The sequence below is a fragment of the Micropterus dolomieu genome, linkage group LG07 (genome assembly GCF_021292245.1).
Source record: "Micropterus dolomieu isolate WLL.071019.BEF.003 ecotype Adirondacks linkage group LG07, ASM2129224v1, whole genome shotgun sequence".
Lineage (NCBI taxonomy): Eukaryota > Metazoa > Chordata > Actinopteri > Centrarchiformes > Centrarchidae > Micropterus > Micropterus dolomieu.
Genome location: NC_060156.1, coordinates 1,450,055 through 1,477,147, shown reverse-complemented (window position 1 = coordinate 1,477,147; position 27,093 = coordinate 1,450,055). Strand labels below are relative to the sequence as shown.

The 27,093-nt window shown below is 43.8% G+C and overlaps 1 protein-coding gene across 8 annotated transcripts in view; it reads left to right on the top strand.

Annotated features, from left to right (window-relative positions):
• enox1 (ecto-NOX disulfide-thiol exchanger 1) overlaps positions 1-27,093 on the top strand; it is a 155,538-nt gene that overhangs the window by 27,739 nt on the left and 100,706 nt on the right. For all 8 annotated transcript variants that reach the window (XM_046054004.1, XM_046054006.1, XM_046054005.1 and 5 more), the window contains one exon: positions 22,940-22,972. The gene's annotated coding sequence lies outside the window, so the exon portion shown is untranslated. The remainder of the gene's footprint in view (positions 1-22,939; positions 22,973-27,093) is intronic.

The window sequence follows — 27,093 nt, the reverse complement described above, 5'->3', positions numbered from 1 at the left end:
ACGATGCACCTGGACACATGCGGAGACATGAAGCACATGGACACATGCGGAGACACGAAGCACCTGGACACATGCGGAGACACGAAGCACCTGGACACGAAGCACCTGGACATGAAGCACCTGGACACATGCGGAGACACGAAGCACCTGGACACATGCGGAGACACGAAGCACCTGGACACGAAGCACCTGGACATGAAGCACCTGGACACATGCGGTGACACGATGCACCTGGACATGAAGCACCTGGACACATGCGGAGACACGAAGCACCTGGACACATGCAGAGACATGAAGCACATGGACATGAAGCACCTGGACACATACAGTGATAAGAAGCACCTGGACACATGCAGAGACACGATGCACCTGGACATGAAGCACCTGGACACATGCAGAGACAAGACACCTTTTTGTTGTTGTGTGTAACGATCAGTGATTAATTCTGTCGCCCTGAACACCGGTCTGTCTCTGTCCTCACCTGTCCACCTCCTCCTCTCTCTTTCTCTGTCGGTGCCCAACTCTGCTTGGCGGCGGGTTCAAACGGTTTGTAGAAGGCTGGGATTTTCCACATCCTGAGGTTGTTTCTCTCAGCAGAGTAAAGAAACTGGCTCCAGGTTGAGGTGGACGGTTGGATGTCTTCTGTTGCGTCCCTCGTGGACAGGGTGAAGGAAGTGTCGGTCGGTCTCAGCTGTCCCGGAGGCTGGCAGAGAGTCAGCAGAGTCCATGTTACAGCTGGTGGAAATCAGGGCAGCTGCAATATGTTCATTAGGACGACAGCAGAGAGACAGAGGGTGCATGTTGCTGTCGGTGTAGCGGAGGGTTTGGCAGGCTGCAGGCATTTTGTTCCCTCTATTGTTCCTGCTGGTGGATGATCCGTCTTCTTTGTCCACAGCAGTCTGCTCCTTAATAAAAGCCCATTCCTCACTGTCCTTGACTGTCCTGTGGCTGCCACACTGATCTCTGCTGCTGCAGGCACACCGGAGGAGGAGGGGGGGTGATGTGGAGAAAACTGTGAGGCCTCCCCAGGGGGGTGAGGAGGGTGAGAGAAGTAAAGGTACTGTCTCAAGCTCCACCCACCTGATGGAGATCAATTCTGATGCGCAGCTAAAACTGCGGTGTGGACGGAGATCGTTTCTGTTTTAAAAATACAATTTAAAACAAAAGCGTAGTAGTGTGGATTCGGGGTGGGTAATCTGTGGGCACCTCACGATTCGATTACGATCCAGAGGGCTGCGATGCGTCATAAAACGATTATCGATGCATTCTGATGCATCATTTTCTCTATACAGGATCCCTGGGTAATTACTAAGCATTTCATTTGCATATTAAAATCCAAAAGAAACATCTGCTAATTTACTTTATTAACCTCAGGTCCATGGTCCCTCATTTCTTTAACAACTAGTTGTCAGACTCTGAAAACTGAAAAATAATTATCATGATGTTCAGCATGTGAACAGGATGTAAATGTGAATGCCGCCTTTCTAGTCTTTGCGACCACTCAAAGCGCTTCTACACTACATCACATTCACCGTTCACACACATTAATTTAGCTAACGTTACATAACAGCTGAAAACCGTGCTGTACAGGGGAGACGTTAGCTAGCGCTAGCAGCCTTCACTTTTCCAGCAGTTGGGGAAACTACAGACTTTTATTAACGAACACACAGTGACCTACGCTGCACGTTCAGACTGAAACTTACTGCTAATATTTTCCTCCGCTAACTTTCAGCGTCATGTTCTGCCGCTCGCTCTCTCATTCGCTGCGCGAGTTAAAATCATTACTTGCACATTGATATTAATCATCGTGTGACATTTCAGTAGAGTGGTTATTCGCTGTGGTGGTGTGCTGAATACAGGGCAACACTGCTGGTCTCTCTGTGATGTGCACGCCGCAGACGGTCCGGGCGTCTGCGGCGTGCACATCGCGGATTCGGCCTCTTGTGTTCCGTCAACATCACGTTATCGATTAAAATTTAATTGATTTTAGACGAGAGGACAGGCGTTCTAACAACAACAACAGGGCGTTAGTTGTTGTAGTTTGACGTCAGATTTGACGCTCTTTAAAACAGTGACTGAATGAAACGCATATTTTCCGCTTCCTGTGAACGTCATTGTCTCTGATATCCGTTCAGAGATCCTCTGTGAGATCCGAGAGAGGGACGCTCCAGAACCTTCCTGAGGGTTTTCATGTTTTTAAGTTTCCTTCAGTATCGCAGTCCAGTGACAGCTGTCTGGACACCCACGCTAACTGCTAACAGCTGGTTCAGCTGCTGGCAGTTTGACATTGGGCTGATGATGCAGCCGACTCACTGACGTCACGGCGACATGATTCTTCCTGTGTGCATCTTGGTTTGTATGATCTTTTCTACGATTGTCATAAAAAGTGCTTGAGGTTCTTCGGCCCACCGTGTCCCCAAACTACCAGGCAACAGTAGTCCCCCCCCCCCGACATAGACATACAGAAGTCAAGCGTTGATTGGTGTTGGAGTGTCAAAGTGTGTTTCTGTTCCTCTCAGACAGACTTTAATTCAAACCAGATCTTACTCGCATCTGAGTAACACTCCTCGCAGGAAGCAAAGATCTGCGGTGTGACAGCAGGGATGGATGTTTGTCTGCAGATACGCATCGTGTCAGACTCTCAACGTTTAACCTACGCTTAACCCCGAGGGGGGGGTGTGATGAGTGGGGGAGGGTGTTGGACGTCATGTCATCCTTCTTCAGCCGGCCTAATGGGAGGAGCAGCAGTGAGTTGGCTGCTTATCTGCGACACCTCAGCTAAACCTGAAACACATGCATTTGTCTTCCTATCTTCATGGGGACATCTCATTGGCTTAATGCTGTACAGCCCCTCACCCCATCCTTCACCATCACAGCTACATGCCTAACCTGAACCCCAAAACCAACTCTTAACTCTCAAACAGCGCTTTAAACCTGTGGGGTTCGGCAGGTTTGGTCCCCACAAAGCTGGTCGGTCTCTACAGGTGAAGTAAATCCTGTTTTTTTGGAGCCCTTTAATATTGTAAAACACAAACTAGAGGCAGCTGGTCTGGTTCCTCTCAGTGAGTCTGTTCAGCATTAAACAAACTGCTGGTTTTTGTGTCACCGGTTCCTGCTGATGGCGATCAGCTTTACAGACGGGCGATGAGACAGACGGACAGACAGGTGGTGACAGCAGCTGTGTGATCGGATATATCAGCGTTTAAAATGACAAATCTCAGAGGGAGTCAGCGGCGAGCGCAGAGCGTCTTGACTCCTCTGTCCCTCGCCTCCCGGGCCGAGTAGAGCTGAAAGCTTTTTCCTTCCGTTGTTTTGCAGAGCCGAGAAGGAGGACAGTTTTTCTCTGCTGCTTAGACCGACTCGAGGTCTGAACAGGGCCGAGTAGAATTCCAAGGAAGTTTTTCTCTGCTGTTTTGGCTGCTTTTAGTGCAAACAAACTGAAGTCACAGCGACGCTTGTGAATCTGAATCAGAAGGAGCTTTATTGCCAAGTAGTGTTTTAGAGGAATTTGCTACACGCAGACAAACATACAGTCGACATAAATAAATGTAGAAATATATACAGTAAATATGGAATAAACAGATGCAAGTTATGTAAGAATTATAAAAGATTAGAGAAAAATAATACAACTATTTGCAGAGAAAGAACAACGTGGCAGATATTTACATGTGCATTACTCTGATTACTGATTCTGTGTACATAAAAAATATAAATTGACAAAATATAGAATACCAATGATTAACAAAAAATATGTGCAATAAGAGGAAATAAATATCACACGATAAAGAGGAGCAGGTGTGAGAGGAAATCAAATAACCTAAAAATAGAAGTTGAAAAGCTTGATGATTCGTCAGTGTAACTTTGAACTGCCTTGCTGTTCTGCGTCACCATCAGACTGTGATCCGTTCGGTCCATAACACTTAAAGTCCATAACAGCCACACGTCTACAATTTTACCGCCATTCACATCAGCCTGCTCGGCCGGCAAACGTCGACCCAGTGGACGCCGTAGCGCTACTGCAAACTAGCGCTTCGCGGTGTAACTGCTGACAGATGGAGACGCCGACGCACAAGGATAAATGCCTGGCTACGCGCGCAGAAGTATAAATCGCGCTTCAGTCGGCAGCTTCGTTCAGCGGCAGGTGTAAAATTTATCCACGCTGCTCTGGTAAAAAGCTGTGAAGCGTGTTGATGTGGACGTCCTCTAAAAGTCCAGACAGGTTTGGACAAATGTCTTAAAGCTTAAATAGATTTCTGTCTGTGACTGCGAGCGTCTTCTGCTGTGCTGGTTTCTCTGATGAATGCAGTTGGACTGCTTCCTGTCCCCCGCGGCCACATCTCACACCACACTACACCTCCCAGAATGCAGCTGTGCCCGAGTCTGGGCGTTTCCTCAGTGGTTTTAGATTCCGTCTTCACGCGGCTTCAGTCCCGTCCGGAAAGGGCCGAGTTGGTTTCTGCTGCAGCAGGTTAATGCGTCCTGTCCCTTCAGGTGGACCGCGTTGTGGATCGGGTCTGCCAGTCCCCGGGTCCTCTTTGGACCGGGTCTCTCGTCTACAGAGGCAGCGTGTGACAGTGGTGCAAAGTAACCAAGTACATTTACCGAAATACTGTACTTAAGTACACATTTGAAGTATCTGTACTCACAGTGAGCTCCGCCTCAAACTAAAATCCTGCTTTTACATTAATGCACGAGGAATAATAATCTGATGTTGGGACATATGATAGTACAACAGGCACATATTACTGCTCTGAGTACTTTTACTATTGTACTTTTACTTGCGTAATATTTTAAAATTCAGGACTTTTACTTGTAGGGGAGAGCTGAGCCAATTTGTACCTGAGGTGTCTGACAACTAAACTGTGGTGCATGTCTGGGAACGATCAGTTTGGATCTTAAAATAAACTTTAAATATGGCTCAACTTGCCCCACGTGAGGGGACAACAGTGGCATTTTCTATCGTGCAAACTCAAACGCCAGGTCCCAACATTTAATTACATTTAGTAGTGAAACATCGCAGCTGTGTCTCCTGGTTGTTTCATATCGATGAATCGCTTTAAAGACATCCTGTTGATCGTCATGTCCCGTGACACCCGATGAATGGACTTCCCATTCTGTACCTCTCCCACCGCTCTGTCCAAACCCTCAAGAGGAGTTGAAGCCTGTGTGTCTTCCATTTATAGAAGCATGACGTGATGTTTCTGCTCTAAAATGCATAATATCACATCATTTCGGTGATGCAGCAGAATGCAATGTTAAATCACAGTAATATATCTGGCTCAACCTCCCCCGATAGCAGAATTTAATTAGTCTTTGAATTGAATAACCAAAGAAGGTGAAGACAGTTTAGGTCAGCAAAAACATTTAGAGATTTTCAGGGATCAATGATGAGTTAACAACTTCCAGTTATTCTGCAGCAGAGGACGGAAAGTAAACACATTTCTACAGTAAACTCCTTGGAACAGCCTGTTAATTCACCCTCAGAAGCTTTATTTGGACTATTTTATATCTATTATATATAATATTATTAAAGGCAGACAGAGCAGCTGGTCCTCTCCTCCGTCTTGGCTCTGCAGCTGATGGAAAGAGAAGTTGGGATGAAGCCGTAATCTTTCCCACTGAGCTGGAATCAGGCGTCTCCTCGCCCGACCCCGAAAACTAATGGAGCTTCTCCTAAAAAAAAAAAAAGCGTTTTACTGAATAAAATCAGCGTTTCCGCAGTGAGACGTGTCTCAGAGAGGGAGGATAAACCTGACTGTGTGTTCGGCCCTGTGCAGTGACGCATTAAAAATGCATGCTGGAGTTTGCGGTGCAGGAAGTCTGGCTCGTGAAGTTGAGACGTCACAACTCATCTCTCAACCTTTGTAGCGGAGCAGGAACGTAGCCGGAGGGGAAGCAAAGAGAACACAAAGGTTAACTAGGCCACATCTTCTTCTCTTGTGTTTCCGGCCCACAGTCTGTGCTTGGCAGAGCACGGCTAACTCTCCTCCTCCTTCCAGCTAATGCAGCTGATTCCAGAGGCGGCACTCAATCTTTATTTTATACGTTCAGCTGGTAAAAAAAAAACCCATAGTTGTTCAGCTGAAACGTTTGACTCCTCCTTTTTATATGAAACCTGAGCGAAGCTGAAAACATTCAGGGAGTTATCTGGTTAAAAAGGGTATAGATTATTTAACCTCAGGGGGAAAACTATCATCAGGTACTAAGAGTAAAAAGCAATTAAAGAGTACCCTTTAAACACGTGCATGTGTGCAGTTCAGATCGCTGTAGGGATGCAAAATGGATGTAAGTTAAAGATTCTGCAGCATTGTGAAATACTGCATGTTTCAGTCATCGTAGAATCTCAATGTCTGACTGTCAGGTTGCTGCTCCTGTAAAGGCCGACGGAGACTAGGGGCGGGAGGAATAATCGGTTCTTAGATGCATCGCGATGCGGACGTGGAAGATTATGAGTCAATTAACAAATGTCTAAAATCGATTATTTAAATGTCACATCAGAGAGACCAGCAGTGTTCCCCTGTGTTCATAATAACCACTCTACTGAAATGTGCAAGTAAACCTAGTAAAACCCAGCATTCAATTCTGTCACTGTAACTATGTGTAAAGCGTCCTTGGGTCCCGTGAAAGGTGCTAAAAATATTAATTTATGTAACGTTTGCTAAATTAGTAGCAAAGTAATATTAATAATCAGCTGTGTGTCAGTACTAACAAAGTGTTGAGAGCATCTGGTACAAGCTGAGACTAAACTGGTGTGCAGCTCTGTCCTGTACACAGACTGAACATCCTGATTATTATATTTGGCTGGTAATGTGTAACAATTCGTCTTACACTAAGACAGCAAGGGAAACGTACATACGCAAAAGATAAGGTTACGGGTGGATCTGATACCTGCTTAGGAGATTACAACAACAAGCTCTGCCTAAACCAGATAAGCAACTAACTTGCACCTGTACACACTTAAAAAATTATATATTAACTTACAACCCTTACAGATGTTAGTCGCTGGAGGCTCGGCCGCACTCCGACACGTCAAACCAACATTACAGACATTATCACCATTTCTGACATACATTCAGTTCACCCTCCAAAAACCCCCCAATGTCCCAGCAGTTCAAATGTTCATTCCAATAACTTAAATTGTCCGGATGGAACCAGATGTCCTCCGGTAAGAAGAAGGAAGAAACGAAAAAGATACCAAGGTGAAGTGTGACGAGCCGCCGCAGTCAACAATATTCCACAGTTAACTTACGCAACCTCGACCCAGTCTGTTTAGCTGATGGGATGATGTGGTAGTCCAGAAAAGTCCAAGCATACGATCCACCAACAAAAGTTCCTTTGTTGCGTCCGTCTGGCAAACCTCACACAGAGCCCATTAAACACTTACTGCTTCCACCTGTTGCGCTCTAGAGTTCCCCCCCAAACATCACTTCCCACTCTCCTTTTAAAACCTACCTGTGGCAAAACAAAAATACATAAAGGTCCTTACAACAATCCGTGATACACCACAGGCTTCTGATATACAGTTGCATTTTTTCCACGTGAAGGCACAACCAATACACATAAAGCAGGTTTACCGACACATTGAAAGCTGTACCTGAAGGCAGAATAGGCGACTATTGCAAATGAAACGAGGGACCATGGACAAACTAGTCCTTTTAAGCTAATTAGCAGATGTTTCTTTTGGATTTTAATGTGCAAATTAAATCCTAAATTCCTGTATAGAAAAAATGATGCATCGAGATGCATCGATAATCGTTTTATAATTGAATCGCAGCCCTCTAAATTGTGAGGTGCCCAGCGATTCCCACCCCTAATGGAGACTTCTGCGGCGAGTCCACGCCGTCATCAACAATTTATACTTGTGCGTTGGCGTCGGCCAGCTCACTTCCTGTTCAGCCCTCCGTTACCTTGAAAGACTCCACAAAGATTAACGGAGCAGCTCTTCTAGACTCTCCAAATGTTGCTGGACTGAATGGATCAAAAACGAGTCGTTCCGTGGAGGTCGTTTTGACGACCCGGTTGTCTGCAGGCTGCATCAGGGAGCGTTTCAGAATCAGAGCGTTTTGTCTGATTTTTGCTGACATGTTTAGATTTAGTTGATTTGGTAATCGGTGCTTGATTTCTGTGCTGCTTCTATGATTAAGTGGGCTGCGTCGTTAAATGATTTCTTTTTGTCTGTTTCAACTGTGTTTTCTGTTGATTTATGATCAGGAGGACGCTCAGGGTGTCTTATTTTGAAAATTCTCTCTTCCGTTCTGTCTGACTTCCTGCCTGGTTTGATCTGCTCTGTGCAGCTTGATGCGGCTTCAGTCAAAAATAAACTTGTGCATTGTTCGCGGAGCCGAGAGCTGCATCTGGGACGAGCGTGCTGTACAGACAAAGCTGCCTCGCACGACTTTAAATTGGCCTTCAGTGTGTCTGGAGATGTTCTGTAATTCAGTGATGCTGTTTCCCAAAAGACAGCAGACAGACTCAGTCAGAGAGCAGCTGGTGGAGACGGGGGAGCGTTAAGCAGCTAAAGAGCCAGATGTTTCCCTCAGCAGCTGGTGGAGACCAAACACAGAGCTAACAGAGAGAAGTGAGAGACACTGGACTCGCCTTCACCAGGTGACACAAACTCATCGTTGGGTTCACGACAACGAGACGAAAAGATCCTTAAACAGTGTTTTAAAGATTTCCTGTGATATATGAGGGAGGGTCTGGGGGGACCTTAAACACTTCATTTCCTGCATTCTGGTGAAAGTTTCTGCACCAATTTATGGTGGAAAAATTCAGGCAGAATTCAGGCGGCAGGTGACATTTCAAAATATATGAATCTAACAGAATCTAAGTGAGTGCAGCTCTCAGATCTGTTTCTCCTGCACATCAACTTTTCTCCTGTAACATCCTCCCTGCTGAGGCCTGATTTAGTCTCTCCTCCTCTTTCGTCATGTTCACAGGGAGAGAACGGGAAACTTGGCCAAAAAGAAACTGACAAGAAGTTGTTAAAGTTACGTCGTTTTATAATTTGATTTATTAGGATCCCCATTAGCTGATGCAAAAAAATGCATTGGCTACTCTTCCTGGCGTCCACACAAAACACATAACAAAAATAAAGAGTGACACACTACACAATCAACACACAGATACTACAAGAACATACACAACCACTGTACAAAACAATAAATTACAAGAAAAACACAACCAGTAGACAAAACAGATATACAACATAATAAAACATTTCAATACACAATCATACACAGAAACAACAAATTTTCAAGGAATACAAATATAAAAGAATGTTATATGATACGTTCTATTTTCTATACAGACAGTCAGGAGTTTTCCATACATTAATTTTGTTTATAAAGCCTAGAAGTGATACTTTTAACCTCTCGTCTACCTATCTAGAAGAGTTTGCCGTGCATTTAGTTAACATTAGCCCTTATTGTACAACGAATAGCTAAACGAGCAGCTCTATTCTGAACCCTCTGTAGTTTCCCTAAATTCATCTTTGTAGTTCCTGACCAAACCACAGAGCAATAATCTAAATGTGATAACTAGGGTCTGCAAACATGTTTAATCAGCAGCTTGTTTTTTATTCTTAAGTTCCTTTATTTGCATATTTGTTTCTTCTATATTTTAGTTACACTGCTTGTTTTCTTAATGTGCAAATAAATCTTTCTAAAGGCATTTTCATTTGTTATTTGACTGGAAGCTGTATTTCAGAACGTTTTTTTAACAAATTATGCTTTAAAAAAGAGGTGGGGACGTGTCCCCAGGGTCCCCGGTGTAAATGACACCCATGTGTTCATCATATTAATGAAAGCCAACTTCACACAACCCGATTTGAAAGTCACCGAGCTCGCAGACTGTCGGGCTGTGATCGGGGGCAGATCAGCGCTCGGCATTCGTTACATGTGAACTACTCAACGACGCTTCGCCGACAGCTCCAGCATGCTAAGCACGCCGTCCAGCGACGCGACATCCACATCCAGCCGCAACAAAATGTTATTTACTCACCTCCTGCTCTCTTTGCTCGTGGTTTATTTCTTCTTTTCGTGTGTGTGTGTGTGTGTGTGTGTGTGTGATAAAACGTGGTTTAGAGGCCGGACAGGGTCGCTGTCAGCTCGTGCATCGTGCGACCTCCTGACGCCGATCAGCCACGTAGTCCGAACGCCACGACGACTTCAAGACTCCCGTCACAAGACAGAACGTTGCGTAGTCTGGTGAAGATGTGTTCAAGTGTTCACAGCTTGTTTGTGCTGGAAACAGGTGGACAGAGAGTCAGTGAAGGATCGTGGGTAATGAAGGCGTCTGTGTGTGGAACAGAGAAAATGATCTGTGAGCGTCGGGTCACACTGAAGCCTTTTTATTGACCAAATATTTTAGGGGGAAAACAAATGCGGTATGTTGCCAATGAGACATCCAGTTTGTTGGCATCACGTTTCCTCTGAAACATGTTCACTGCTGCAGATTAAAGTCGTTTCTAGGAGGCCGTCTGCTCGGTGAGTCTGCGCTCTTTAAATGAAACACATCTGCAGCACAGATGTTCAGTTAAACCTTAAAAAATACAATTTCTGGTTGTAAACTTGTAGAAAATCAGCTGACAGGAGGAGGAGGAGGGTGGGAAGGTGTTTGTGAGTTATCGGGTTGCTTAGGAACAGGAGAGGACCAGCTCATGCTGTATGTGTGTGCGTCGCCTCGATAAGTTTACTAATTGGTCCGATCGATAGTCCTCTGTGCTCCTGATCCGGACCGGATCACAACACGACCCGCAGCAGCAACAGAGTAAAGCTGTAAAGTAGCACTTTAACGAAACGCTCGGGAAGCGGACGGGTTTAAATCTGCTCACATGAACGTTTCCAGCAGCAGGACTGTCAGGAAATCAGCCTGCGCTTATCTCGACGGGATTCTTCCAGTGTCTGATCCACACAGCCGCTTTATTCTGCACGAAAACACCCCTGCAGACTCCTGAAGGCAGCGCGACACACATGGAGCCACAAATACACCTGCGCGCACACACCCGGCGTCAAATAGCCACGGCAGCCTTTAGCATCAGAGGTCAACGTCAAAATAAGGTCTGTTATGAATGACAGAAACGTCAGAGGAAGGAGGTGCCCAACGCCTGATCTTTTCCTAAACCCAACCACCACATTTATTTTGCCGCCCTGTCCTGCCTCCTTAGCTACCGTCGTACGGCCACCACAGCTCACGAAATAAACCCATAAAGACGGGACGTAATAAGCAGAATAATAATCGACCTATACGGTTTCTCAGCTTCGAGGATCAGGTCTGACTCGTTCTTGTGTGGATCCTCTAACAAACATCTTGAACGTATTTCCTTCCTCGGAAAACATTTCAGCGGTGCTGTTTCCACGTTGTCGACACGTTGCTGCATCTGTTTCCATCTTCAGCTGTTCATCAGTGGAACAAGTTGCTTTACCAGCCCTGACCAAATCAAAGATGTTCAGATGGAGGTTGATTGGTCGACCCTCTCTTTCAGGTCAGACCGCTTTGAAACCTGGACCTGTTTCTGTGTCTGAGAGACCAATCAGGACGACTTTCTCTTTTTAAACTGGTCCAATATTGAGCGAGCGCTCCGCAGGCAGCAGCAGTGAAACAGGGCTGCAACGTGATCTTTACGTCAAAGTCTGGACTCTAAAGAGCTTGTTTTTGCCGCTGTGTGTCTGACAGCGTTATGGGAAGGATCCCCGCAGAGAGAGAGCTTTTTTTAAAGACTAAGATTCTTTGAGTTTAAAGAGGTCCTATTCTGCTTCTTTTTTCTCTCTCCTTTTATTGAGTTATATCTCTTTTTTTGTTCATGTAACAGGTTTGCAAAGTGAAAAAGCCCAAAGTGAGTTCCCATCTCCCACAGAAAACTCTGCTCTGAACTGAAAACAGCTCGTTTGTAGTTCAGCCGCTTCCCTTTCTTGTGACGTCACAATGAAAATACGTGTCATAACGCTCGCCGAGCGGCGACTCCGACACGCCCTCAGAAACAGCGAGCTGCAGCACACAGCTCTCCTCTCCCTTCCAAACACTAGCTACCCTCCAGGCAGTCAGTGGACATAAAGTTGTTCCTGTGATGTAGAGACAGAGCTCAGTTAAAACTTTATGGATACAGATTAATAACTCACCGCTCTGAAACTCTCGCTCCAGTCCGTACGGCTGAACCCGAGCCGTTTACCGGCTTCTCGCTGACCCGCCCTTCTCTGTTTCTGATTGGCTAGTAGTCCTTAACTAGGAACTGAGCATGTGCAACTCCCAACAAAGATCATTTAGAGACAAGATGTATCACTCCATAGCTAAAACGAAGCCTTCAACACAGGCTGGAAAGAGGAGCTGCAGCAATGTGCAGTAAAATATGGTGTTGTTTGAAAATTAAACCATGTAAGCAACTAATTAATCAACAATGAGGACAACGTGTGTCAAGCTTTCAAATCGTAGTTTTAAATGCTCTGATTATTACCTCGTAAAAACTGCTTCTTAAGCTCCTCATCATCTGTGCGTTGCCCTGTCCTCCTGCCGAGGTGCTGCCTCAACATAAATATGTATTTCCTGTCTTCACCATCAGCTTGGACTGAAAACTTAAATTTAACATTCACCGCGCTGCCTCCTCCTCCTCATTTTAGGATTGTCTCTATTCGTGTGTGTGTGTGTGTGTGAAATCTTTAACGAGCCACTGAGCTGCAGGGCTGCGAGGATACAAACACAGTGTTCACTCACACTTCCTCTTATCTTACTTTCTAATTTTCACACAGCACGGCAGGGTTATTTTTCACGCACACTCTAATGCATGCAGAGCAGGACAGTGATATTCAGCTAAAAGGGGGGATGGTTTAAATTTTAATGCGTTTTGCAGGAGGAGGTAGTTATTTCATTGGCAACACTCGGGTGCACAGGGCAAATCTATAATCCTCCTCATTGGAGGGATGGACGTCCTATGGGAATCCTGCCTGTGTGTGTGTGTGTGTGGGGGGGGGGGGGGGGGGGGGGGGGGGGGGTGATGGAGCTGCCGTGAAATCTCTTTGTTCTCATTCAGGAATATTTCCCGTTTGTGCACTCGGGGATAATCAGCTGTGTGTCGTGGAGACTAATAAATGCGTGACGGCTTATTTCACGATTCAATTTTCAGTCTGTGGATGTAAAAAAAAATCTAAAAGGTGATATCTTTTATTACGCTCGTCCACGTGATTTATGAGTGTGAGCGCGCAGGAATGTGCTGTAATTGGTTTGTGAACATGACTCTTCCAAGGAAACATTCTCCCACTGCAGACGAGTTACGGTGTGACACATGATTTATGAGCAGACCACACGAGGAACGCCCCTCTGAGCGCGCTCGGCTTCAACACATGTTCACAAACACTGAGACAGTAGCAGCTTTGTTTGCTTTAACTTGAAAAGGCTGTTGGCAGCGTCACTCATCCGTCTCACAGCTCAGATATAAATATAAAATGCAGACCTTCACCTTTGTTTTCACTCTCAGCCCCTCATGTCGGTTCGACACACAATGTGAATTTTAAATTTGGATTTATCAAGTGAGTTTGACTGCTGGACTACTCACACGAGTGTTCACACAAAACGCGATACCACGATTAAACACATCCCACCATTACTGCCGCTGTACCAAAATAAACATTTAGCTGTGATTTATCTGCAATAAACGGGTCAAACTGATGCTGAAATAACGACATCATGTTGCGGTTTTGTTTAATAAATGAAGTTATGCTTTGTCAAGTCTGTCAGCAAGATGACAAGCAAACCACTTTTAAAATGCTTGTTTTCTGAATGGAGTCTGGCTCGATCAGGGCTATGCTAACTCCTTCATAGTAAAGTACGACGACAGCTGGAATCAACTTCACTGGAAACGGTGAGGATACTGAGTTAAGATTATTTTCTCCTTTAAAATAAAATTAAAAAAAGATTTTCTCCAAGGTCAAGATGGTCTGTCGCGATCTGCTTTGCTAAATCCCACAGATTTCTCCTCGCTTCCTCTGCAGAAAACATTCTGAGACGTGTTCCTTTATTTGCCTTAAGTCACAGAAAGTAAATTGGCAGTCAAAGTTGTTTGTTTAATGTCTCATTGTCATTATCATACGACAGATTAGTTTAACACGTCCAGAAGCTTGTTGTGTTAAAGTTGTGCTTTTAGGGGCCAGAAACCGTGTTTGTGTGATTGTGGAACAAAAAGTCAACACTGAATGTTTGTATTTAAGTTACTAAGTAGTTATTTTAACAGTGACGATGTTGGGTTTAGGTTTGTTAGTTGCAACGTTAACCACTTATTTTGATAGTCTAACCGAACATTGCATATTTATTCTAGCTAACTTAAAAACGACGTACCCAAGAAGTTAAAATGAGACTCCGAAGGATCAAGCTTCCATATGTGACTAGTTGTGAGTGAGAATTTGTTGAAGAGTCGATGTGCAGCTTCGATTCTGAGTCAAATTATACCAACGTTCCACATTATATATTAGAAGAGCAGCCGGTACCGATCGAACACGTGAGATTAGTTTCTGTCTGTATCTGAAGTGGTCTGGATCTGCTGACGTCACCTAACAAAGGGAATCGATAAGCCTGCGGGGTTGCAGACGAGGACACGAGCAGAAACGGACAATTATCTTTCTCTGAGTGTAATCCTGCGCACGGCAGGACCTATTACGCTTTTTCATATATTCTGGCATTTCTATAATGTCAGATGTTCGTGTTAAACATGACCAAAGCTTCAAATAATGAGGTCAAAGTATTTAAAAGAAATACCTGTGAGCAAAACCTCAGATATCCGCCTGTCTGAACGCTCTGTTTTCAACAGTTCGGTGTGATGTCATTCCGAGCCAGATTTCCATACGTGGTCATTTGCTCCAGGCAGAGAATGCTGGCCACGCTGGCCCTATCCCTGCGGCCACGCTGGTAAGCACATTAGAAAATAGCCAATCAGAAGACAGTGGGCTTTGGAGGGGGGGCCTTAAAGAGACAGGAGCATCTACAGCTTGTTTCAGACAGAGGCTGAAATGAAGGCCTACATGAAGAATCAGTATAAGACAGAAAATTCTTTGCATGCAGCTTCCATTCAGGAGTCACAGAACTACAATAAAGGACTGCCGTGGGCAGGCTCGGATGCAAACATGTTTTAGCCACTGAAAAAAATCTACCTCAGTTTAAGTGAAGTGTTTCTTTAGAAGGGTAAAGTAAATATAGCTTGAACTGATTCTGATTTTTCTGGATTTTTTTGGTTGGTTTCTTGAAGATTCAAACACGTAGCTGGATGTTCACTGTGTGATGTGGACCTGCAGAACATCTCACAGAGGACCAAACAAAGGAGACCACTGTCTCCATCCTGTCTCCTACCAGTGTCTCCTCATGCAGGACTAGTTTGACATGTTAGAAAACAGACTAGTCCTGGCAGAGATGAAACTGCCCTGCTGTCAGCACGGTGAATGTGAAGCTGTAGTCTAATCCAACGCTGACCGTCTCAGTCACGTGCACGCGTTTACGTTACCAGCCCATTAATAAATAACCATTCCTGAATCTAATCAGTCAGTCGAAGGTAAAGCGAGAGCAGCAGGGCGTTTTACCACTCACAGCCTCTCTCTGCACATCACATCAGATCTCGCTCTCTGCCGGTCCTCATTGCACTTCAGGAAAATCCTGATCTGAGCTATTTTCCGCTGCTGCTCACAGCTTAAACAGGCCTCTCCGTCTCTCCTAAACTGTAGGAACAGGCCGAGGAGGCTTTCTCTCTCATGATGGAGGGAGGGAGGAGATGTCGTTAGGCCGGCTGCTGGTGTCTGTGTTCAGGCCAGAGGCACAGCGTTGGCTTCAGACACATCCAGACTAGCTGTTTCCCCCTCTTTCCAGCCTTTATGCTAACATGAAGAGTGAGAGGGAAAGAAAATGTGTATCTACTGCTCAGAGATCTTTATTGATCCTCGATCTGTTAAACTGTTCAGGTTTATTTCTGATGCAGCAGTTGTTTTGTTGTGTGCACAGATAATTAACCAGCAACTATTCTGAAATCGGAATAGAGAGCATAAGTCACTCGCTTCTGCTTCCGGCCCACCTTACTTCAGAAAAAATATGTACAGTAGTCAACGTTGAGAGACAACTTACTTTTTTATCCTGTTTTAACTGTGCCCTGAATTACACACACAATTTAAAAAAGAAAATTTTTTCCATCAAGAAAGTAGCAGTTTGTCGTAAAACAGTAAAGTTACATGTCGTTTTGTGTGAAAACTGTTCAGTGAACTTCATTTCTTGTCTTGCACAATGTCACCAACATGTTAGCGCCGTAATGCTAGCTAATGCTCATTGCTTGGTTACTGCTAGCTTGATAACTTAGCTGTGTTCCACGCAGTAACCTGATGTGCTTCATCCAAGTGGTAAGCTTCCGCTCAGAAAACTGATGCGAACGCGGATCTCCCTTAAACCCTATTACCCCCTTCTGGTTGCAAAAAGAAGTCCGGCTCCATTAGAAATAATGTTAAAATGTTTCTACTTGTCAGCTGATTTATTCCCTCAGTAAACACTTTCCTGATGAGTTTCTGGTCTCAGTCGCTAGTTTCAAGTCTTCTTCAACACAGCATGATGTTCATTTAGTAAATTATGGTCCCATTTAGAGGAACAGAGACCAGGAAGCAGGGGAGGCTTTAGGGCAGGATTATTTATGATTGACGAGTTGTTACCATGGCGACCTGTCACTCAGGCTACAGTGACTCGTACCCATGGCACTGTGTAAATTAAAAACCAGAACCGTTGAAAAAGCTTATTAGGAGTCGCTGTTCACTTTCTCTGGTGAGTACATTTAGTTTTAAGCCTGTTGTTCGCTAGACAAAATTATCAGCCCTGTGATGACCGTTATGACAGTTAACGTGAATTACAGATGCATCTAGCTAAGCAAGCTAGCTAGCTTCCCTTACGGCCGTTAGCTCCACAGTCCAGTGCCGCTGGTTGTAAGTAAAAAAACATGGCGGCAGCCTATTGGCCAAATTCGATGCTTCAAAACGGCGGTCCATAAAAAATGGGTAACGTCATGATGACTATATCGACTTCTTATGTACAGTGTATGGTTTAAACCAATGACTCCTTTTATCACATCATCCTGTCATGGAAGTTATTTGACGTCAGTTTCAGTAACATTAGCTTCATGACCTTAGTTTCAGTAACATTAGCTTCATGACCTTAGTTTCAGTAACATTAGCTTCATGACCTTAGTTTCAGTAACATTAGCTTCATGACCTTAGTTTCAGTAACATTAGCTTCATTACCTTAGCTTCAGTCACGTTCGTTTCAGTAACGTTACGTTAGCTTCAGTCACGTTCGTTTCAGTAACGTTAGCTTCATGACCTTAGTTTCAGTAACATTAGCTTCATTACCTTAGCTTCAGTCACGTTCGTTTCAGTAACGTTACGTTAGCTTCAGTCACGTTCGTTTCAGTAACGTTAGCTTCATGACCTTAGTTTCAGTAACATTAGCTTCATTACCTTAGCTTCAGTCACGTTCGTTTCAGTAACGTTACGTTAGCTTCAGTCACGTTCGTTTCAGTAACGTTAGCTTCAGTGTTGATAGACTATTACTCATGACTTGTAACCAGTCAGCTAGTACTGTGGCCGGAACATTGTACTCACCACTCTGTGGGCTCAGACAGAGAGAGGTGGCTGCATCAGAGCCAAAGGAGTGCATTTTTTAAATTAATTAATTATTTTGGCTATCTGTTTTTAAAATGACCGATGCAGATTATTGGAAAAATGCTGAATATTGGCGCCGATAATGAGCCAGACTGATTATTGGTTTACTCCTAGTTATAATAATGTTTAGATAAACAAATGTTTGTTTTATTTGCTCGTAAACTGAAAAATAGGGGTGGTGGGGCAGAGATAAGATGCTTGCATTTGGTGTGGGAGACCTGGGTTCAATTCCCACTGTGAGACATCTACCATTGTGTCCCTGAGCAAGACACTTAACCCCTCGTTGGTCCAGAGGCGTGCGACCTCTGACATGTAGAGCAATTGTAAGTCGCTTTGGATAAAAGCGTCAGCTAAATGAATAAATATAAAATGAAAACAAGACATCAGCTCAGGCTTTCTTCATTATTTCTTGACATTTCATAAACAGAGCGATTTATCGTTAAATTGAGAAAATAATCTGAATTAAAAATAATTGAGAGTTGCAGAGAACCTTTCATCTCACTTCCCTCTCTGAGAAAGGTTTATTTGCACAATAAAAAAACATGCAGTGCAATTTAAATATAGCAGAAAGAAAGAAGTGCATTGTCCAAAAAAAGTAATTTAAGCTTAAAGAAAACAACCCGATGTGAACCCGAATTGTGCATCGTCAGGTCTCTAACCTGAGCCTTTATGCCCCCCATGTCTATCAAACACAAAGTGTTAGCAGAAAGGGAACTACAAATTTCATCTCATTATAAAACCCTGAGTTGTACAATAACACATTAATCTCTGTGTTTGTAGCCATGAGGACACGTTGTAATCTCGGAGGCTTTTCTAGTTAATTAAAGGTTAAATTAAGGAAGTTAAAACCATCTCAAACCCTCTGACTGCAGTTTTCCTCTGCGCCCCAGGTGAAATTCTCATAAACCCTCTAAAAGCAGAATATTTAGCCAGATATCTCCCCTTCCTCCCTGCCTGGTATTTTCCTTCTCTCTCCGTCCTGGTGTCATTAACAGTGATTTATACGAGGGCTCTCTGGAAACATGGATGGTGCCAATAGGTGGGATGTGGGTACATCGCCCCAGCCGCCGCCGCCTAGCCCTCCCCGCTCACCCTGCTCCTCGCCGCCGGTGATTGATCAACACAAACACAACGCAATGCAGGAGGAGGAGACGCACACAGAAACACACAATTAGTGTGTGTGTTGTGTTTCGGGGGCGGCGTCCGTTTGTGTGTGCTGCTTTGAGATGAATAGAGGCCCGTCTGCAGAGACCTGCAGCTTTATTTTGGCTTTTAGTATTCAGCTGAAACATCTGTGCCAACGCAAACAGCCCAGAGTTTCACCAGACTCTCAGTTCAGACTTTTTCCTCCTGTAATGAGAAGCGAAATATTATGTTTATGAATGAGGCTGTGCAGCTGAAGCTCTGCAGTTTAAATCCAGCAATTAGGAAGGTGTCGGATTTAAACCCTGTTCTGCTGCTAAAGACTTTATAAATGGACCAGACTGCTGAGAATTTTAGGTAATGTGTTTAATAACACGATATGAATATTATTTTATGTCAATACAAATTAAAATATGACATTAAATTCATGTTTAATGCAACAGAGCAGCTACTGGTCACAGCCGAGAGGCAATTTTACCCAAAACCTCCAGTAAAAAAGCCGATTTAAGTTGCTAAACTCTGGTTTTTGTTTGGAAACAGACGATGGAAGGTGTAAATCAGCAAGCGTTAGAGGTGCTGCGAGGTGGATTTGGTTCTGTTGGGCAGAACCAGGCTAGCTGTTTCCCCCCGTTTCCAGTATTTGTGCTAAGCTACATGGCCCCTGGCTGTAGCTTCAGACATGTGAGTGTTTGTCGCTGTACAGAGCGAGATGATGCTTCATGGTGAGGTTTGTTTGTTTCGCCTGATGAAGTCCGGTATTTGCTCTCTGTTCGCTCTGTGTTTGGTCTCCACCAGCTCCTGAGGGAAATATCTGGCTCTTTAGCCGCTAAACGCTCCCCAATGTTCACCAGCTGCTCTCTGACTGTTGCAGCTTGTGTACGGTGACTTTTTACAGCCCGTCCTCACAAGAGAAATGGCCGTACAGGTCGATGATACAGCAGCTTATTACGACCCATATTTTTGTTAGGCGGCAACCTCGAGTAGCAGAAAAAGTCAGGTGACGTAGTACGAAGAGGTGGTGGGGTGGATGGATGAGTCAAGTAAGCTCAGGAGACTGAGGTTCGAGTCCTGCGTGGAAGAAAGTTCAAATGTTTTTTATAGTTCAGTAACGTTTACGTAAGTAAACGTAAGTCGTAGCCTACAGCATATGCTGCGCGCATAGCCACAAGTTTATACTTGTGCCTGCGTTATTCTGCAATTACATCGCCAAAATGCTAATTGGCAGTAGCATTGTAGCATACACTGTGTTAACTTCTGCAGGCTAACTCCTGGTTTAGCCCTCCACTAACTTTTATGGGGTAAAATAAGAATCATGCGGCTCTTCTAGACTTTCCAAATGCAGTCTACCGAATGGATAAATCAGACTTTACATCACATGACTTCCGTCATGTACTTAAGTTCTGGTTTCTGGACTGGTTGGTAGGTTGTTCCTACGGACATATGCTATTCTGGGACGTTTGACAGTGAACCTATTTGGTTGTTTAGGTTTGAGGACGTGTTGCTTTTTTACATCTTCTTCTTCTCTGGACACGACGCTCTGTGAACCAGAACGGACAAACACCCAGCTGAAAGTCACTGTAAAGACGCAGCTGATGATTCTCTACCAGAGACGCCAACATGCTGTCAATATATACTGTTATTATGAAAATATCGATTATTTTTAATTGATAACTGACAGAGCTGGTAACAGGAACTATGCATCTATATAATATACATATATATGAAGGTCTGCCCATTGCAACAACAGACGCGCTCTTTAGTGTTTAAGTTGATAATAGTGAGAAGGTAAAATATGGGACTGTATCCTTTCACAGATGAGACTATCTCATTAAGCGATATGCAGATTTATGCAGGCCTTTGGATAACAAGTCAGTTTGGCGGCGTTGTGTTGATAATGAAAGAGCAAAAACAACAAGATAAAAAAAAAGACTCACAGGAGAACAAGAAGACAGAAATAAAAGTTTAAACAGGAAAGGAAGACAAAGACAGGAAAGGTTAACAGCTCACCTGCTGTTCAGGTGAGCTCTCAGTAATAAGCTAATCGGTGTCATTTGCACACTTCCTATTAATGTTTTCACCACCTTTCATTTTGAAGCAGGCGATGTCAGAAGTGTCAGAGTAATTTAAACAGATTGAACCAAAATGCACAAGTTAAAAAGTATTAATAATGATCTTTATTGAAAAGCAGATCTGTGAACCAAACTAAACCTACAGTCATGCTAGCAGCTCTGTGACTTAGACACAGATGTGCTTTGAGCTAAATGCTAACTTCAGCATGCTAACATGCTCACAGTGAAAATGCTAACATGCTAATGATTAGCAGGTATAATGTTCACCATCTTAGTTCAGGAAATCTCCACTTCTGCAGCTGTATAACGGCGTAATAACGTTCCTAAAATCGAAAATAATTTCTTTAGTTTTCTTGGTGTCGAAGAAAACCTGCTCCAACCAACAGACCCACCCGGTAGCTGGTGTCGTCATCATCATCATCAAACCAATGATTGCTGTATCTTCAGCAAATGTAATAGAAACATGATCCGATGTGTTGCTTCCTCATTAATTCATATAGAATATAAATAAAACTGCATTACAACAAGAAGAGCGTCAGTCTGATGTGCTGCAGACCAGTCAGGTTTTGTCGTCGGGTCGCTCAGATGCTCCTTAGTGTCTGGTCTCACGCTGTAACAGCATCCTGGTATACTGGTCTGTTTGCAGAGAGGAGCTGCTGTAAACTGGACCGGTTCATTCTAGTCTGACTGCTTCGGCTTGGCTCCTGTCTTCGCCATATGGTCCGTTCTGGCAATAACACGCTGTACTGTTCACTTGGCTGAACACTGAACAGTAATTAGTCACTTTCTCCTCGCATGCTGCTCCTCAACTGTCAGCCATCAGTTCATCTAATGCTTCATGTCTTTACAGTTTTCTTACAGTTTAGTCATTTAGACAAAGTACAGGAAACTGCTTCACTTTCACATCACGTCATACTGTGAGAAGCTAACTAGTTTCTACCTACAGCTGAACTGAGCATCACTTCCTAAGCCAGGGAGTACATTATGAACTACCTGCATTGGTTTGTGGGGTTACAGGTTACATTTGAAAGAAGCCCTGTTTATGATTGTCAATGAAATTTTACTTTATTTCATATCATGCACAAACCTGGCACATTGCACATATTTGTTGTTAAATGTTAATCTTTGTTGTTCTTTATTTTTATATTTTTATATTTTTTATATTTATATTTATGTACACAATATTCTCTTGTTGCAACACGTCTGCACAACACAAACCGGAGTAATGCTCAAGTAAATATCTGCCACATTGTTGTTTCTCTGTAAACAGTTTTAATGTTGTCTATTTTTTTTATTCTTCTTATATAACTTAGCATTTGTTTATTCCATATTCATATACTTCTACATTTATTGTGTGTTTATGTCAGCTGTTTGTTTGTCTACATGTAGCGCCTCATCACCAAAGCAAATTCCTTTTATGTGTGAAACCCTACTTAGCAATAAAGCTTATTCTGGTTCTGATTAGCACATGCTAACGGTGTCGTTATTCCCCCGCTGTGTGGAAGGCTGTCCTGTTTAGGCTAACGTTAGCAGCTTAGTTCGGCCGGACTTGTTGTCCGAGACAGAGTTACGTTTGTGGTCACGCTTTACACGGCTGTGACGTCAACCACTGCTGATTCTGATAGGCTGATTCGTTTGTGTCAGTGAGCGGCCGTATGTCTGCGTGCTGAACAGACTTTTGTCAATCATCAGCTCTTTGTGTTGTTTCTTTCTGCACACAGTTTTACTGCTTTTGTTTCTGTTGCTTACCCTTTATTTGGAAAGGTCAGCAGCGCTGCCCTGCTGCTGCTCAGTGTGTGTGTGTGTGTGTGGTGTGCGCGGCGCCCTCGCCGGCCTCAGGATGCTGTAAATCATACAGCGGTTTTATTAGCGACTCCTCCACCAGCCTTTGAAGCTACACACACACCCGGCGTCGGTGTGTTGCTTCAGGGGACTGGGAGGGTTGGGATGATGTCAGGGCTGAAACCTGAAGAGATCTCCGCACATTTACTTAATTAGGACGGCATGAACGCCTCAGTACAGGGTCTGAGGGACTGATGGACTCTGTCTTTGTCTCCACAGGGACCATCAGAAGGGAGCTGCTGCACTGCAACAGTAAGTCAGACGTTTGTCTTCGTCCTTCCTGTTCCTTTCTGAACAGATATGACACCGACTCCTCATGAGTTTAAGTATCAATGTTCTTCTTTGCTTCATTCAGTGGATTACATGAAATGCTGCGTACCAGCTGGCCAACTACCCTATAAGGTGCTGCCTGCTAACAGTCATCATGCTAACAGACTGAGGCTAAAGCTAACAGGTCTCATGTAACAAAAGCCACCATCCATGTAAGGATGTGGTGGGGTGGATGGCTGAGTCTAGTAAATTTAGGACTGTCTCTCAGGAGACCGAGGTTTGAGTCTCGTGTGAAGGAAGGTCAAAGGTGACAAGTTAAATAACGTTTTGTAGATGACTTACATCACATGACTTACATGATGTACTTATTTAAACCCAAATCATTGTCTTTACGTAAACCTGAACAAGTGGTCTTGGTGCCCAAACCTCACCGAACTACCACCATTTCACATGTTAAACGCCATGTGACTTAGGACATAGCTTGTTAGTCCTTCAGTTAAAATGAACGCCTGCCGAGTTTGCCCAGTTAGTAATGTTCGCTTGGGCTGAGATATGAGTGTAGGGTATTACCTTAAACAAGTTAAAACAAGTTACCATCACAGTCCAGTGTTTGTTTGTTTTTTAAGAGGTATCAGCAGGTATCTTTTATCGGGATGGACGATGGCATTGGGGGGGGGTAGCGGTCTTATGTGCACCTGTTCAGTCGCACTTCACTCGATTAAAAACTTGAAATGACGTTCCAAGTCGTTTACAAGCACAGACCAGGTAACGTTAAAGCAGCAGTGAACACACACGGTGCAGATGTTGGTTTCGGCTGATTGGGTTGTTTGATTGGCTGCGTCATTAACAAGCAAGCGGCTCTGGTGATGACCCAGGTTTAGACTGGAAGTGTATTCAGAGCCAGTGAGCAATGGACTTTCCAAATAGCTAAATAGTATTATATGTGTGTATAATACAAAACACTGAAATGATAGTATAGATTATGCAATTAGTCAACACGTGTGTGTGTGTGTGTGTGTGGCTGGATTAGGATGGATTAACACCGCCGTTGTCATCAGACATTTAGCTTTCTCCTCCCTCTACTCTCTTTTCAGTTTTCCCCTCCTCCTCCTCCTCTTTGCTTCCTTACCTCCTCTGCTGTCCTCTACCCCCTCTCTCTCTCCACCCATCCCTTCCCTTATTATTTACTCTTCGTCTCTTCAGCCATCCTCTATTCGCCCTCCTTCAGCTCATCCCCCATCTCCTTGTTTTCTTTCTCTGTTAACCCTCTCCTTCTTTCTCTTGCTCACTTCTCCTCCATTCCCCATTATTCCCGTCCTCGACCCCTCTCACCTCCCCTCTCCTCCGCTACCTTCTCCTCCTTGTCTCCTCCCCCCCGGAGACAGCGGGGAGCAGCAGGGCCAGAATTTACATCTTGATATATCAGTTTCCTGCAGCAGTGGAGGCGGTGATGGATGGCGAGTTGCCGGCGCCGCGGCGCTGCCATGAGTTACCGTGGTGATTACCGGCACAGGCGGCTACTCCCTGGCCACTTCATCACTGTGACTGGTTGGGAGGAAGGCGAGAAAAGAGAGAGAAAAAGGAGAGAGGGGCAGAAAAACAGAAAGAGAAGTAAGAAAAACACAATTGGAGGAGAGTGCAGGGGAAGGCAGCGGTGACTTGTTGTGGCAGGATGGAGGAACAGAATCATTAGAGGAGATTCGATAGGAGGAAACAAATTGTCCTCATGTGGAAAATAGCATCAAACAGGAGGAGGAAGCAGCAACAAGGGACCAGGATGTAAATATCAAAGTGTATGATCAGGTGGAAGTGAAGGATATTCTGAGGTTGGTGGATTCTGTACATTTTGATAACAGTCTGTCACGACTCCAAACAAATGCAGTTTAAATTTAAACAGAATTTCTCGTCTCACACAATATACGTCACCGACATGTTAGCGGTGTAATGCTAAGCTAACGTTCATTGCTTGCTTGCTACTAGCTAAGTAACTTAATTATGTTCCAAGGACAGATGTTTACCTCGTGTTTAATCCAACGACCCCTGATCCTTTCATTACCTCATCTACACCTGGAATCTCTGTGACGTTAGCTTCAGTAACGTTAGCTTCAGTTATGTTAGCTTAAGTCATTGAGAGAAACCGTCAGGCAATGACATCACATACGCAACTTTTTGTTTTATGGTCTTTGTCATCACATACTTTCAGTCTTATGGACCAACATGGGACCTTATTATAGAAAAAATATGTAGTGGTCAACGGCGAGAGACAATTAATGTTTAAATCCCCTTTGAATTGTGTCCTGAATTACACACATGGTGTTTGTCAGTTTAAAAGATTATTAATGTCAAGGAAGTCGTAAAACTTACAAAGATCACAAACCTTTTAATGACTGAAGCTAACATCACTGAAGCTAACATACATGCAAATCTTTTCCAGTATAAGGTCCCATGGTTATCCACCGATAGGGGAGGGGCTTATGCTCTTTATTAACCTTATCTGAGCAAGTCTTCTGTTCTCGGCACAGTTTAAATAAAATTCATAGTAATGTTTTAAACAATTGGTCCTCGATTTCAGACGGAAGTAAAGAATCGCAGGTTCTCCTTTCTAGCTTAAAACAGTAAATATTTTCTGGCTAGCTATATAATTAGGCTAGCATTAGCTTCGTGAGTTGGTTGAAAGTTTTTTCTCCAGCTGAGTTTTTAATGTTTTACGCTAACGGACTGAGGCTAAAGCTAACAGGTTGCAGGTGTCAGCAAACAGTGTTGAACTTAGATTGCAGTGTAGAGTTAGTTAGTGATAGTATAAGGATCAAAAAGTAAAAATGCATCTACTTAGATCCAGTGACATTAACAGCAATGTTTACAGGAACGTGCTGCAGCTGAGCAGCCAAGTAGCTATGTAGCCGGCAAACAGACGTTAGCGGTGCACATTCCCCTGGTGTCTCGTTCAACAAGCTGCAGGGCTAGCTGTGTGCTCACGTCTGTAAGTTAGATAAGAAGGAAACGTTAGCATGAAACCAATTTGGTTGTTGTTGTTCACAATGTGTAGCTGCTGCTGATTGGCTCAGTCTGCTGTACCTGAACGCTAGCTTCACTGATACCAGATTTCATTGACTGATTGATTGACAAGTGCTGTACAAACATGTCGCACATCTTTGCTTGAAAAGAAGTTCCACCCATGAACATAATCCAGGCAGCAGATACGTTTTCCAACACAATATAACTAGGAATGTAAATGTAATTTCCAGGAGACAGGGATGAAGCCAGTGTGTTGATCATGTGGCAGCATGAATCCTGCACACAAAAATGTTAATTTGCTGCTTTACTTATAAACCATGTGTCCCGGGGAACCTCCACCCTCCCCTCGTCTCATCCTGTGGTTGGTGATTTCATGTCTCGGCAGCTGCTGCCTGCCATCCAGCTGAGGGAAAATCTGACATCTCTTCTTCCCTTCTGCCCTCCATAAAACCGGAGGAAAAACAGATCGATGCTGGGCAGCTTTTTCATTTTGCTGTGGGCTTATTAAAATGGAAAGTTGCAGGTCCTCGTGTGTGTCAGCACTGCAGGAGTCGCCGCTGTTAGTGGGACCTGCAGTCTGTTGTTTGTTCAGCCTGAATGAATGTTAAAGGTCCCATGAAATGTCTTCCGTCACCATTTGACGTGATGTTGCATTAAACAGGAAGCTGGTGAGCAGAAATAAGTACATAAGCAATATAAAATAAGCAATATAAAATACTCTATTACACACACAAGTCCTACTTTGAAAACCTGCTTTAGTAAGAGTATTTGCTTCATGTATGCTGAAAAATGTCTCCTGGCATGATATCTGATTCTATTTGAAATTATTATATTGTTAATACTGATGCTTCAATGTTAGAGCAGCGTTTTTGTGTTGCTCGAGGTGGAGCTAGTTTAAACTACTTTATATACAGTTAGCTAGTTTAAACTACTATATATACAATTAGCTAGTTTAAACTACTTTATATACAGTTAGCTAGTTTAAACTACTTTATATACAATTAGCTAGTTTAAATTACTTTATATACAGTTAGCTAGTTTAAGTTAGCTAGTTTAAACTACTTTATATACAGTTAGCTAGTTTAAAC